The 15250-nt window shown below is 50.3% G+C and overlaps 1 protein-coding gene across 1 annotated transcript in view; it reads left to right on the top strand.

Moving 5' to 3' along the window:
• Positions 1-2229: 2229 nt before the first annotated feature.
• The window catches only part of kank1a (KN motif and ankyrin repeat domains 1a), a 29552-nt gene continuing 16531 nt past the window's right edge, over positions 2230-15250 (top strand). The window contains exon 1 of the mRNA XM_070833680.1: positions 2230-2382. The gene's annotated coding sequence lies outside the window, so the exon portion shown is untranslated. The remainder of the gene's footprint in view (positions 2383-15250) is intronic.

The raw sequence follows: 15250 nt of genomic DNA, 5'->3' as shown, positions 1-15250 counted from the left end.
TTACCCGCTGGAGTCTACCCGCTGTAGCTTACCCACTGTAGTTTACCCGCTGGAGTCTACCCGCTGTAGTTTACCCACTGTAGTTTACCCGCTGGAGTCTACCCGCTGTAGTTTACCCACTGTAGTTTACCCGCTGGAGTCTACCCGCTGTAGCTTACCCACTGTAGTTTACCCGCTGGAGTCTACCCGCTGTAGTTTACCCGCTGTAGTTTACCCGCTGGAGTCTACCCGCTGTAGTTTACCCGCTGTAGTTTACCCACTGTAGTTTACCCACTGGAGTCTACCCGCTGTAGCTTACCCACTGTAGTTTACCCGCTGGAGTCTACCCGCTGTAGTTTACCCACTGTAGTTTACCCGCTGGAGTCTACCCGCTGTAGCTTACCCACTGTAGTTTACCCGCTGGAGTCTACCCGCTGTAGCTTACCCACTGTAGTTTACCCGCTGGAGTCTACCCGCTGTAGCTTACCCTCTGTAGTTTACCCGCTGGAGTCTACCCGCTGTAGTTTACCCGCTGTAGTTTACCCGCTGGAGTCTACCTGCTGTAGTTTACCCGCTGTAGTTTACCCACTGTAGTTTACCCGCTGGAGTCTACCCGCTGTAGCTTACCCACTGTAGTTTACCCGCTGGAGTCTACCTGCTGTAGTTTACCCACTGTAGTTTACCCGCTGGAGTCTACCCGCTGTAGCTTACCCGCTGTAGTTTACCCGCTGGAGTCTACCTGCTGTAGTTTACCCGCTGGAGTTTACCTGCTGTAGTTTACCCGCTGTAGTTTACCCGCTGGAGTCTACCTGCTGTAGTTTACCCGCTGTAGTTTACCCACTGTAGTTTACCCGCTGGAGTCTACCCGCTGTAGCTTACCCACTGTAGTTTACCCGCTGGAGTCTACCCGCTGTAGTTTACCCACTGTAGTTTACCCGCTGGAGTCTACCCGCTGTAGCTTACCCACTGTAGTTTACCCGCTGGAGTCTACCTGCTGTAGTTTACCCGCTGTAGTTTACCCGCTGTAGTTTACCCGCTGGAGTCTACCCGCTGTAGCTTACCCACTGTAGTTTACCCGCTGGAGTCTACCTGCTGTAGTTTACCCACTGTAGTTTACCCGCTGGAGTCTACCCGCTGTAGCTTACCCACTGTAGTTTACCCGCTGGAGTCTACCTGCTGTAGTTTACCCGCTGGAGTTTACCCACTGTAGTTTACCCGCTGGAGTCTACCTGCTGTAGTTTACCCGCTGTAGTTTACCCGCTGGAGTCTACCCGCTGTAGTTTATTAGATAAGATAAGATAAGATAAGATAAGATAAGATAAGATAAGATAAGATAAGAACCTTATTCATCCTGAAGGAAATCATTTTGCCAGAATACAAAAGTTGAAGCAGTACACAGTTACAGAAAGGAATGAAATAAACATCAGAATAAGTTTACAAAGTGTCTCAGCGGATGCAGAGAAATAGTGCCTAACAAATTAAATAAAATAAGGTAGACTACAGCAGGTAAACTACAGCGGGTAGACTACAGCGGGTAGACTACAGTGGGTAAACTACAGCGGGTAGACTGCAGCGGGTAAACTACAGCGGGTAAACTACAGCGGGTAGACTGCAGCAGGTAGACTGCAGCGGGTAAACTACAGAGGGTAAACTACAGCAGGTAAACTACAGCAGGTAGACTACAGCGGGTAGACTACAGCGGGTAGACTCCAACGGGTAAACTACAGCGGGTAAACTACAGCAGGTAAACTACAGCAGGTAGACTCCAACAGGTAAACTACAGCGGGTAAACTACAGCAGGTAGACTCCAACAGATAAACTACAGCAGGTAAACTACAGCAGGTAGACTCCAACAGATAAACTACAGCAGGTAAACTACAGCAGGTAGACTCCAACAGGTAAACTACAGCAGGTAAACTACAGCAGGTAGACTCCAACAGGTAAACTACAGCAGGTAAACTACAGCAGGTAGACTCCAACAGGTAAACTACAGCAGGTAAACTACAGCAGGTAGACTTCACCTGTAGCTCCGCTTGACCTTCATTTCCGCTCCGAGTTCTTCAGCGCATGCGCGCGGGTCAGTGCCTCGCTGAAAGTACAAAGAGCTGCAGGAGCGCACGGACCCGACAGACAGACAGACAGACAGACGGACGGTCTGACGGAGAGTTACCGCTCCAGCCGGACTACTGGAGTCCAGAGACGCCCAGAGGACTTACCGACCGGGTCCGGGTCCACAGAGAGCCCGGGGCTACCCAGACCGGAGGACCGGGTCGACAGGGACACCGGGGCTACGCAGACCGGGTCCGGGTCGACAGGGACACCGGGGCTACGCAGACCGGGTCCGGGTCGACAGGGACACCGGGGATACTCAGACCGGGTCCGGGTCCGGGTCCAACGGCTCCGGTAAGTGGACGTCAGCAGCTTATCAGAGCTCGTGCCTGAAGTTTGGAAGCTCTCAGGTTAGTTTGTGTCTGTGTGAACACGCACGAGCCTTTGGTCGAAGGACCCGGATTAGTTCAGTGTGTCTTCGATGTTCCGGGTGAGGAGGTGCTGCAGGGCCAGGCCACACCAGGCCAGGCCAAACCAGGCCACACCAGGCCAAACCAGGCCAGGCCACACCAGGCCAAACAATCCCACAAAGCGTTGCTGGTAAAACAGGAATATGTTCAATGTTGTGTGTCTGTTCAGCCTCAGCTCACTGGTTCCCACCTGTTGTCTGTCTGTTTTCTACCTGTTGCCTGTCTGTTTTCTACCTGTTTTCTACCTGTTGTCTGTCTGTTTTCTACCTGTTGTCTGTCTGTTTTCTACCTGTTTTCTACCTGTTGCCTGTCTGTTTTCTACCTGTTTTCTACCTGTTGCCTGTCTGTTTTCTACCTGTTGTCTGTCTGTTTTCTACCTGTTGCCTGTCTGTTTTCTACCTGTTGTCTGTATGTTGCCTGTCTGTTTTCTACCTGTTGTCTGTCTGTTTTCTACCTGTTGTCTGTCTGTTTTCTACCTGTTGCCTGTCTGTTTTCTACCTGTTGTCTGTCTGTTTTCTACCTGTTGTCTGTCTGTTTTCTACCTGTTGCCTGTCTGTTTTCTACCTGTTGTCTGTATGTTGCCTGTCTGTTTTCTACCTGTTGTCTGTCTGTTTTCTACCTGTTGTCTGTCTGTTTTCTACCTGTTGCCTGTCTGTTTTCTACCTGTTGTCTGTCTGTTTTCTACCTGTTGTCTGTCTGTTTTCTACCTGTTGCCTGTCTGGGTGGTCTCCCTGTGTAGAGTTTGGACCTCCTGCTGGGCTCTCAGGCTCTAGGAGATGAAGCCCTGGACTGTTGTGAGGAAGAGGAGGGACGTGAGGAGGAAGAGGAGGAAGAGGAGGGACATGATGAATATGATGAGTGTGTCGGCGGTTTGATGAAAGCGATCAGAGTCGTGGTGCTTATGGTGCTTTTCCACCTGCTCTGCTCGGTCTGTAGGGTTCTCCACCAGGTGATAGTTCCTGGTACCAGGTATTATTCAGTACCTCCTCTGCCGGGGTTCCAAGCGAGCTGAGTGGAGCTGAAACTGTGACGTCACCAGACTGCAGGCCACCGATTGGCCGGGGAGCGACGTCACTGGATGAGTCATGAGAGCGATCAAAGCCTCCGTCTTTAAACCTGGAAACAGTTTTTATTATTCCTGTGAACGAGGTGAACGGATCCACACAAACCAAACGCTCCACGTCCTCAGTTGTGTTTGTGTTTGTGTCGCATACAAATGAACCACCGGAGCTTCAGGTCGCCTCGCTATGACGACCCCCCCACTTTGAGCCGGTACGCTACTGTAATGGAAACCAACCAAACCGAGTACAGTAGAGGCGAGTAGAGCTAAAACTGTGTGATGGAAAGGTGCCATTAGTGTCCTATAACAGGTTCCACTCAGCCTGGGAACATCCCCAGAACACGAGGGGGAACATCCCCAGAACACGAGGGGGAACATGAGGGGGAGGCGTCCTGGCTCCGGCCACAGCACGGCCGTCTCCTGTTCCTCCCTCTGGTGGTTCTCTAAGTGTTGAACCTGCTCGTAGCCACACGTCCCTCTGCTGGAGCTCAGTGGAGCTCTGGTCCACGCCGTCGTCACTCTGCCTCAGCCTGAGAGGACATTTGGCCGAGGGCTGTCGGTTAACGCCGTAGTGAGACGACCCCTCTGTCCACGTGATCGAAGCTGGGCGTCTGCCCCCCCCTCGCCCCCCCCCCCCCCCCCCCGTTTGTTTGGAGGAAGTGACTTCCACGCCCCCGCCCCGTCTGATGGGGCTCTGTGTCAAACTTTGCCTGCTTTTCTTGCGGCCGTCCAGTTTTCGCAGCGTCCTCGCTGTGGTGTTCGCTCTGTAATTTCTCATGGGGGGTGGGGGTTGTAGTTTTGGTTGAACATCTGTGCACCCCCCCCCCCCCCCCCCTCTTTGTGGTTCTACTGCATGTTTCAGTGCTTAAAATCTGACATTCTGGCTTGAAAAGAAGAGTTTCGACCTGGAGGTCAGCTGGAGATCTGCTGGAGATCTGCTGGAGATCAGCTGGAGGTCAGCTGGAGATCAGCTGGAGATCTGCTGAGGCCTGAGCAGCAGGCCAGACACCAGAATCAGAGGTTAGATGGACGACTTGTTGAACGTAATAAAAACAAAAGAGAAGTCAGGTTTCAGGGAATCCTCCTGACAGATTTGCAGGGCGGCTGCCAGCCTCACACTGTTTCCACATTAGTTAGGGGGGGGGATTATTGGAGCGATCAAAGCTTCGGCACAACGGCTCCAAAATCAGTTTAAATTGGTGGTTTCTGGATTTGGAGGCTTACGGAGTCGGAGCAGGCCTCGGATGGATTGGCAGACCTCTCTCATGCTCTCTCTGATCACAGATACTCTGTATGGGAGGGGGGGGGGCTCTGAAGTGGGAGTCAGGAGGAAGTATAAAAAAGACTCATCCAGTGGTGTTTTGGGGATGTGACGGACTGTTGCCATGGATACAACATGGTGACTCTCTCTAAAGGTGTTCGAACTGGTCCTTACAGGTAACGTGCTACATAACCCCAGCAGCCTTTACGCTGAGCTAAATTAGCATCACCTTTAGACATGAGAGTCCTGTGAAGACGAAGCTATCAGCCCAAGTGGTGAACGTCTCTGCGAAGTGTGTCGCATTTCCGGTTCCCGGTGCCTTCAGGTCAGCTGGGAATTTTTTTGAATATGAGCAGTAATGCTCTTCCCATCATGCCTCTGGCCCAGCCGGCTGCTGATTGGCTCATACTGCAGCGTCTCTGGAAAAGTTTGACACTGATTAAACCCCCATGGCTTAGAAATATAAAACACGGGGAGTAAAAACTGAGCGTGCTTCAGGCGTCTGTCAGCAGTTGTACAGACGTTGTTTCGTTGTAAAACCACAGGGATGCACAGGAAGTGAGGCGGAGAAGCGGCGCCGTATTCTGGTGTGATGATGCAGCCGTGGCTTCTACCGCAGTGCTGGCACGGATGTATAAACCACGATGGGTCCAGTGGAGTTGGTAAATAAACGGTGCAAGCTGATGTGTGATGGCGGCGACCTGTAGATGTGCTCAGGCTGTGGAGCGAGCTGCGTGTTAGCTGAGCGTCTCTGAGAGGCCACAACTCTGTAATACGAATCTGTCCCCCGGGACGTCCTGGGCAGGCTGAGGTCTGTGAGGTGGAACAGCTTCTGTCAATCCAGGAGTCAAACCGTTGTCAACTATTACATTCATCAGTCCAGACTCTTGAACGTCTCCTCTGACTAAAACATCTGAGGTTGTGCTTCAGGAAACATTTAATGGACCAAACGCCTGATGGATTAGTGGAGAGAATAAAGGACAGATGAACGGACAGTGAGCATAAAAGCCCTGATCTGACGGTCGAGCTGCCCCCCCCCATGTGGGGAGGCGTCGGATGGTTCAGGCCTGCAGGCTGCAGCTTGTTCGGGCTCCTGCTGGGACGTGAACACGATGAAGGTATTTGTCGGCGTAGCGGGGATTAACCCCGGCCAAACCTTGAAGTGTGTTTCACAAAGATGTTTTGTTTCCTGGTATGTTAATCCCTCGGTGACGGCCCCCCCTCCGTCGTCATGTGCTCGCTGTATCGCATCAGGATCATTTTCACGTCCACTGGCTTTAAATCTGAGTCACCATCTGAGGAGTCTTCGGTCCCTGGTCTCCTGGTCTCCTGGTCTCCTGGTCTCCTGGTCTCCTGGTCTCCTGGTCTCCTGGTCTCCTGGTCCTCCACCAATCAGAGACGGAGCTCTGTGTGTCTGAAACACATGGGGGGGGGGCTGCAGCCGACCGGACTGCTCCCTGACGCTCTGGATGTTCTGCTGCAGCGTCCAGCAGCACCTTTTTCAGTACGACAGGTGTGTGAGGAAGTGGACCCTCGGGGGGGGGGGCACATTTCACACCTTCAGAGAAAAGTACAGCAGACACCACAGATGATGTCAGAAACGCTGCGTTTCTATTGGCCAGCAGGTACTGATGCAGGCCGCACGTCAGGTGTGTCACCTGTCAGCTCGGGGGTGTTCAGATGAACCTGCAGGTGGGGGCTCAGCTTTTCTGTTTCCACGTCACACTGTCATAGACAGACAGACTTCCTGTTCAGTTTTCTCCTTTACTTATGTTCTGTGTGGTCTTGAATGTCTCCTGCTTCAGTAATGGGACGTGAACACAGAACCGTCCCACTGCTGGGGGGGGTCCTGGAGAACCTGGTGCTGACTCCGTTGCCCCCCTCCCCCCTGCTGTCCTCACACACTGTAGAGGTGTGGGTGTAGAGGCAGCTGTCACCAGAGGCCCCGCTGAATGAAGGGAAAGTGCTGTGAGGGCCGAGCCCCCCCCCCAGGGGCTGCTCTGATAATCCTCAGATATGCAGGCGTGCTCAGACTCCTCCTGCCAGGCTGCTGTAGCTAGAGAGCGTCTCTGCAGCTGGAAAGCTTCACTGATTGATCGATTAACAGGCGCTCTGGGTGTTTCAGCGGTCGGCGTCCAGAACGTGCGGTCGAGTTGCACTCTGGACCAGACGTGCTGTACGTCAGCTGACGTGGAGCTCACCTGCACAGGTACCTAGCCAGCTGCAGGGTGCAGCCTGGGAACCCCCCAGGGCCCAGCCGCCTCTGTCACTCATCTCTCATCGAGCAAACACATCCCAGACAGTCAGAGGCCTGTTTTCAGTTTCATGCGGCGCAGAAGTCAGCAGGAAATGACAGACGCCTTCCTCTGACTAAAGTAAACGTCTTATTTCCGGCGGTCATGTGACCTCCCGACGGGTTAGGGTGCTCCAGCCGGTGAACACGGCGGCGCTGACGGGCAGAAGCAGAGCGAGTGCCAGTAGTTATGTAGAAACATGAAGACGAAGGGCGTCGGCCTGCAACAGGAAATGACTTCCTGTGTGGTCAGTGTTTACAGCGAGGGGCTCGCTCCCCCGATCCCATCATCATCATCATCATCATCAGTTTCAGTACGAGGGGGAGACGCCTGACTGAGCTGAGGTCAGTCTGACTTCAGGCCGCCTCCCTCTCAGGTTTCAGTTTCCACAGGTGAGGGGCAGATCACCATGGCAACACCGTCCACTGGTTGTTGGTGCTGTTCAGGTTCCTGGTTTTCTGCCTGAGAGGAGAGCTGGATTCATTCCTCAGGGGTTAAGTGGAGACTAAATCTGTCGACTTTCTAACGTGACAGCCGGCGTGGTGTTGGCGCGGCGTGGACAGTGGCGTCCTACCCAGAAGCCTTCATGTTTCCCGTGGAGCCTGGCTACCGGGCAGGTAGCTGGTTAGCAGGCAGAGAAAACACACAGTGGACTGGAACACGTCCCTGCTGTCACAGTGTTGTTTTATTAATATCCTTCACTGGATTTCTTCATGTGATGTAGAGGCCCTGCGGTCTGTTGGCCGTCTGTGCCTCCCTAAGCCGGGTTGTTTGCCTGGTTACCGTGGTGGAGTTGATGATGACCACAGATGGTCTGACGGACGGGTTGATCTGCTGTTGACTCTCGTCTGGCTGCTTCACGTGTTCACTGACGTCTGCAGAGCACAGGTCAATATTTATCCACAGGCCGCCGTGTCCTTCAGCACTGGTTATCAGTGAGGTTAACAGACTGTCAGTAGTTATTAGTGAGGTTAACAGACTGTCACTGGTTATCAGTGAGGTTAACAGACTGTCACTGGTTATTAGTGAGGTTAACAGACTGTCAGTAGTTATTAGTGAGGTTAACAGACTTTATCAGTAGTTATTAGTGAGGTTAACAGACTATCACTGGTTATCGGTGAGGTTAACAGACTGTCAGTAGTTATTAGTGAGGTTAACAGACTGTCACTGGTTATTAGTGAGGTTAACAGACTATCACTGGTTATCGGTGAGGTTAACAGACTTTATCAGTAGTTATTAGTGAGGTTAACAGACTGTCAGTAGTTATTAGTGAGGTTAACAGACTTTATCAGTAGTTATTAGTGAGGTTAACAGACTATCACTGGTTATCGGTGAGGTTAACACACTGTCAGTAGTTATTAGTGAGGTTAACAGACTGTCACTGGTTATTAGTGAGGTTAACAGACTATCACTGGTTATCGGTGAGGTTAACAGACTTTATCAGTAGTTATTAGTGAGGTTAACAGACTGTCAGTAGTTATTAGTGAGGTTAACAGACTTTATCAGTAGTTATTAGTGAGGTTAACAGACTGTCAGTAGTTATTAGTGAGGTTAACAGACTGTCAGTAGTTATTAGTAAGGTTAACAGACTTTATCAGTAGTTATTAGTGAGGTTAACAGACTGTCAGTAGTTATTAGTGAGGTTAACAGACTTTATCAGTAGTTATTAGTGAGGTTAACAGACTGTCAGTAGTTATTAGTGAGGTTAACAGACTTTATCAGTAGTTATTAGTGAGGTTAACAGACTGTCACTGGTTATTAGTGAGGTTAACAGACTGTCAGTAGTTATTAGTGAGGTTAACAGACTGTCACTGGTTATTAGTGAGGTTAACAGACTGTCAGTAGTTATTAGTGAGGTTAACAGGCTATCACTGGTTATCGGTGAGGTTAACAGACTTTATCAGTAGTTATTAGTGAGGTTAACAGACTGTCTGTTGTTGCTACAGACAGCAGCTAAAGTCAAAGTGAGTATTTTTAAGTCGAACATAGTGTTAAAACCTCTCTGAGCGGTTAATTTCTGGCCTGGTGCCACTGATTCTAAAGAAATATTGATGTGGTGGAATATATAATATATAATATATAATATATGACTGAAAGTCTGAACTCTTTATTCTTTACTTACTCTCACACTTTACTTCTCTTTTATTTGGAAAACTTGTCTGACTTCCTGCTCGTGTCATCTGCTCTGTGCTGCTTGACACAGTTCAGCCACGTTGAAAATAGAAGTGTTGTGTATCTTTAGCCTTTAGTTTTTGTGTTTTAAATCGTTAGTTCAGCTCCAACACAACATGTGTGTAACACACAGTAACACACTGACTGATGGAGGCAGCAGCTCTAAAATCCCTGTTTTAGTGAATGTAGTCTGTGTGCTGTTTGTGGTTAAACCAAAAGGATCTTCCAGGTCTCTCTCTGTAGGGATCCTTTCCATGATGCTGTCACACACTTAGAATAACACTCTGAGCCTGTCAGTGGATCAAACAAGCTCTTTTAGTGGACCTACTGTGATCAGGTGCAGTTGTCCCAAAGGATCACGTTGCAGCCATTGCAGCCCGTTTGGTGTCTGCTGGCTGAGGTGATCTACTGGACCAGTTCCAACACTTTTACTACCTACCAGTCACTCAGACACCAGGATGAGGACACAGAGGACCAGGGATAGAAACAGTGGAGTGGCCCTTTAGTTAGTGCTTTGTGATGAACCTCCTCTGTTTCCTCTCTGGCTACTGAAACAATGTTGATCTCCTACTTAAGCTTTAAGTTAAATAGACGACCAACTGTCAACCACATGAAAACTTAGTGGTAGAGAAGTAACACCTGTTCACTCTAGTATTATCACCCCCCCCCCCCCCTTCCCAGAATACCCTGGGAGTTAATCCCTTTGTTTGCCGGGAGGATCCCCACTTCGACCAAAACAGAGCAGCCACAATGTTTCCAGTGTTTCAGAGGAATGTTACTGCCATTGTTGACCAGGATGACTCCCACTGGGACCCCTCACCCTCCTCACCCTCCTCACCCTCCTCACCCCTCCTCTGCCAACACAGTACCGATGAAGGCATGCCACTGTTTTCCTAGCCTCTGACCCCGTGACCGAGCCGACATAATAAAGGATGATAGGAAGTCATTAGTTAGCACGGCTCCTCTCCTGTGAGTTCAGTCTTTCTAAAGACACTCGAGCGTCGTTGCTCTTTGTGTTTAGTGTCCAGATCGGCTGTTGAGTCGTGTGTCAGTCTGGAGGGAAGAAACAGGGTTTTTACATCTAAAGTAAACTGTTAATGCTGAAAAACCATCATTTCATGACTTTGGGTTTGTCTCCCCAACAGTTAAAGAATAAAAACATTAATATGAAACAGAGTAAAGCAGTAAATCTTCCCGTTAGAGGACAGAGACGATCAGCTGTCGATCAGATGACTCTGTGATTTATCAGATTCTGTTCGTCTGCAGGAGGATTGTGGGAGATGGAATCTGTGCTGAGAGGTGTTTCTGTTATTTAGTCCAGCGTGCTGACGTAGATGAGACTGATAGGACTGATAATGGAGTCCTCTCTCTGAAGCCGCCCGTCGTTCAGCGCGGTGTGATGATGTCATACAGCGGGCTGACCTCAGCTTTCCTCAGCGACCAATCACATGTTTTTGTTTCACACCTTTAATTCTCCGACATACATGTTACATGTATGTTTGTAGTGTGGGTATTTAACATGTTCAGGACTGTGCAGGGTCTGACACAGGAAATATGTGTGAAAGCATTCTGACATGTCTTCACACCTGAACCTTCACACCTGAACCTTCACACCTGAACCTTCACACCTGAACCTTCACACCTGAACCTTCACACCTGAACCTTCACACCTGAACCTTCACACCTGAACCTTTGCTGTATGTAAATACCCAGTGTTTAAATACCCAGTGACCGTCTGAAGCTGTGCTGGTGGACTTGTTTTCTGTCAGTCTGTCAGTCTGGTGGACCTTTAGGAGCTCATGAAGCTCTTTGAAAGCTCAGGGGTGAAGATGTTAAAGTAAATGTTGTTTGGTTGAATGTTTTCCCAGCAGGGACCGTCCCCTGTGGCGTCTGCTGTGGCGGCCATGATGCAGTAGATCTAGATAGATCTAGAACGACTCTCCATCCCCATGTAGTCCAGATACATCCTCATCTTCTTCCACATGTCCCCAGCAGGCTCCCCCCCCCCCCCCCCCCCCCCCCCCCCCCCGTGGGAATAACTCAGTGTGATCAGTGTGTGGACGGCTAACGGGGAGAGAAGTGTCGTCATCCCCAAAACGCTCCCCCTTCCTCCCCCACATACACTGTTTTATTTCCCCTTCTCTCAGTAGAACAAATCATTTAGCTGCCACCCTAACGGGATAACCTCCCTCCCTCCCTCCCTCCCTCCCTCCCTCCCTCCCTCCCACGTTCAGCTCGTCTCTTCGGGGCCTCTGGAAGAACCCGGTGGTTCCTGTCTGAACGGCTGAGGACCGATGGCAGGTCTTCAGAGCCTCCTCGTTCTGCTCCCTGAGGGATAAGGAGCCGTTTATCTCCAGACAAACTATCATCACACTGACAGATTAGCTTCATGCCCCTGACTGTCAGTGACGAAGTCTGTTAATCAGGCCTAACCGCTGATGTCACCACGGGGGGGTCATGTTTATTTAAACATGAAAGCCTGTGATCTGTGATAAAGACTGAGGGAGGGGGCGGTGAGAAGGAAGGAAGCTGGTCAGTGGGCGTCTGTAGCTCACCTGCTAACAGGACGATCACTGCACACCTTTTGTTCCAAAGACACGCTTGTGCTTTTGTGTGTGAAACCTTTGGAGCAGTTTAGACTGCCCCCCCCCCCCCCCCAGCGTCCCTCACTGTAAACACACTAAAGGAACAGATTAGACAAAGGTGACGAGGCAGTTTGCTTCACTACAGATTTAAAACTTAGGAAATGTGTATTTTCAGTTAATTTGCATTAAAACAGGTTGGAATCTTTTAACGGAAATCAGACGGAGACTTAAACAGTCAGCAGATCCTGAGACCTGAATCTGTGCAGTAACCAGGGATCAGTACTGATCAGTCACTGAGAAGCTTGTGAGAGCGTGCAGAGGAAACACCGTGTAGCTGCTGCTGGTTGCTGCAGCAGAGCCGTGCGTCCTGGGGGGGGCGCTGTTGTCGGCGTGTTCAGGGCAGCTGGGAGGGAGGCAGCAGACGGGCTCCTGTTCACAAGAGCAGTGTTAAAGTTCATCATTGTACTGTTGCAAAGAGGGTGACGATGGTCCTCAAGTCAGACTCGGAGCAGGAAGGGAGTCCTCGTTCCTCTGGGTGTTTCCGTCTTTGTTCGGTCTGTTGGGACCTTTAAGGGCTTTTAGACTCTAAAACGACCTCACAGACGATCAAACTGCAAACCTTAAGTCATAAACAAGCATAAAATGAGGTGCAGTGAAGCCGGTCTGAGTGAAAAGGGTCTGCTGCTGTAGTTCAGGATCACGGTGAACACATGGTTTGGTTTCTCTTCGTCTCTCCCCTGAAGTCACTGATGTCTTTAGACTGAAGAAAGATGGTTTCTCTTTTTCTTTCCAAGGAGCAGAGCGTCAGCAGCGGTGCAGAGGAGAGGACAGCAGCGTTTTATTGTCTCTTTTTCTGATCCAGTGATCTGACCCATGACTCGATTCATTGAGCTGGAGGCTGATCTTCAGAGCGTGCAGTTCGCTGCACATGTGGACTCTGCTGGGTTTGGAGTCTCTGCATGTGTCTCACAGATGGTCCTCACTGCTGCTCTGTAATTTTAAATCCTCATTCAAGACGCTGTTTTATGCTCAGATCTCTGAAGTTTGCTTGAAATAACAGGACTCATTTTTAAAAGGCTGGATGCACGCTGAGAGTCGCTCAGACAGAGGAATGAACATAATGACGGGGTGGACGCATCATTTTGTTTGATTTCCGTACACGAGACCAGAGGAAGAATAGCAGGAGCTGAGAGTGAAAGCACCAGAAATAACCTGATGTGTGATTATCCAGCAGTGCTGCCTTCAGGGTGCCTGGGATTAAACATGAGCGTGTCGGTCAAGATCTGGGTCCAGATTAGAGGTTTCTTTTAGTTTTCTGTCAGACCAGCTCGATGAACCCATTGGTGGAGGTTCAGCACTCGTCTTCAACATTTAGTTATTGCAGACGGGTCTGATGTTTGGGATGAGTCCAGTCCGACGCACACGCCGCTGCCAGATGCCAGAGATCAATTAACCGGCGTTAATTACCCTCCAAATGGTTAAACGGCTTGTGTTGTGCAGGATGTGACCTTAATGGTTCATCTGTCGCCGTCAGCGTCACATTTTCCAGTTCTTTGGTTTCTGTCCTTCAGAACTCGTCTCTGTGGAGGTCTCGTCCTAATGTTGATGAAGATGTTAGCATGCTAACGGGCTAAACTAGGATGCCACTGAGGGCAGCGTAGCACACGGATGTTAACATTTAGCCCAAAGCACCACAGCCTCACAGAGCTGCTAGCATGGCTGCAGACCTGCTGTTTGTTGTCCAGAAATTCATTGTCTACTCAGAGATGAAGGTTTTATGTTGAGTTCTATGTAGCTTTAGAAAAACTCTCCTCTTTCCCGTCTTGTTTTTCTTCCTCTGACCCGGTGGCAGATAAAGTTGCCATACAGGAAGGTCAGCCCCGCAGCCAACGCTGCCAAACGGCAGTGAACGCCGGCGTGGAGGCGTCCGGCCTCCGTACCTGACTGGCGTCTTCTCCACAGGCGGCTCAGCAGCTTCTGCTGCAAAAACAACCTAATGAGGGCCAGATGCCACAAGTACACACTTCCTGATGCCTGAAAAGTGTTTTTCCCTCCATTAACGATGAGGTTTTATTGGGGGAAAAGCAGCCTGCTGAATATTCAGCCTCTCTCTGCTGTTTACGGACACCCGGCCTCCACAACAGGAGCTGTGGGTGTTTTCTCAGTGGAAAACCGTCACACCACATCCTGACTGGAGCGTTTCCTCTGAAGTCGGTCCCTATGTGGTGACTGGATTCCTCTGAAGTCGGTCCCTATGTGGTGACTGGAGCAGACTGACTGCGGGGCATTCGGGCCTGGGTGGATGTTTTTACTGTAACAAGGCTGATTCTTTGACTCCATAGTTGGGCACTTCTCTGTCCTGAGCCCCTCCCACCAGATGAGACGAGCAGGAAAGTAAAGTTAGCAGCTGCAGTCGTCCTGACTGATGTGATCCTGAAGCTGTTTTACTGCAGCAGCTCTGTGTTTTCTGTGCTCATGTGTGGACCTGTGATCTGTGGTTCAGGCTCTAACGCTAGCCAGCAGTTAGCAGGAGGCTAAACTGTTAGCACCATCCAACATGGCCGCTCCTCTCCTGCTCTCCTGTGGATGTTGATAACGTTCCCTAACGAAGCCGTCAGCACATCCAGATGTTCCAGGAACACGAAGGCAGCAGCTTCATGGTGAACTTCTCTTCCTCTGTCAGACTCCTGGTGGACTGACTCTGTTTCACTGCCTTCACTGTCTCCTCTCTGTCAGACTGTCTGAGTCCTCCTCCTTTGTTCAGGTCGCTCTGCAGTGTAGACAGAAACTTTTCCTGCAGGACTTTCCTCCACTGAATCAGACGTCTGTAGAGCAGCCAATAGGAGCGCTCGCTCTCTCTGAGAGCACCTGTGATTGGACACAGCCTCCTGTCACCAGGTAGATTTACTAAACAGCCCGGAGGAGCACAAGGCCAGTTTACTGTCTGACCAGCTGATCTACAGCATGATGAGGTTATTATGGATTAAAGTGAAGTGCCTGTGCTTTAAATGTGAGTTTGCATCACTTTGGGTTTGTCTCGTCTCAGTAAGTCATGCAGCCGGCTGTTGTGTGAACGCAGACAGAGGAACCTGAGCTGAGCTGCTGTAAATCAGTTGTCCTGCACCTGCACCTCCTGTCACACCTGTGAAATACCTGCTGTCTGCTTCATATTTATGCAACAGCTGAGGAGGAAGAGAACAGGTAGTTCTGGTTTGTGTCGGCTGTTTGTTTTGTCTGTTGATCCTTCAGTCGTGTGTCGATCCTTCGCGGATCAGGTGGATAAATCTGTTTGTTCTGTTCAGAGTGGATCATGGTGAGTTTTTCATCTTTGTTCACACTAAAAGGAGCGATGACGCCGAGGTCTCAGGGACTGGCCGATG

This window comes from Pempheris klunzingeri, chromosome 7 (assembly GCF_042242105.1).
Source record: "Pempheris klunzingeri isolate RE-2024b chromosome 7, fPemKlu1.hap1, whole genome shotgun sequence".
Taxonomy (NCBI): Eukaryota; Metazoa; Chordata; class Actinopteri; order Acropomatiformes; family Pempheridae; genus Pempheris; species Pempheris klunzingeri.
The sequence above is the reverse complement of the archived record's forward strand: the minus strand, read 5'-3'. Positions and strand labels throughout refer to the sequence as shown.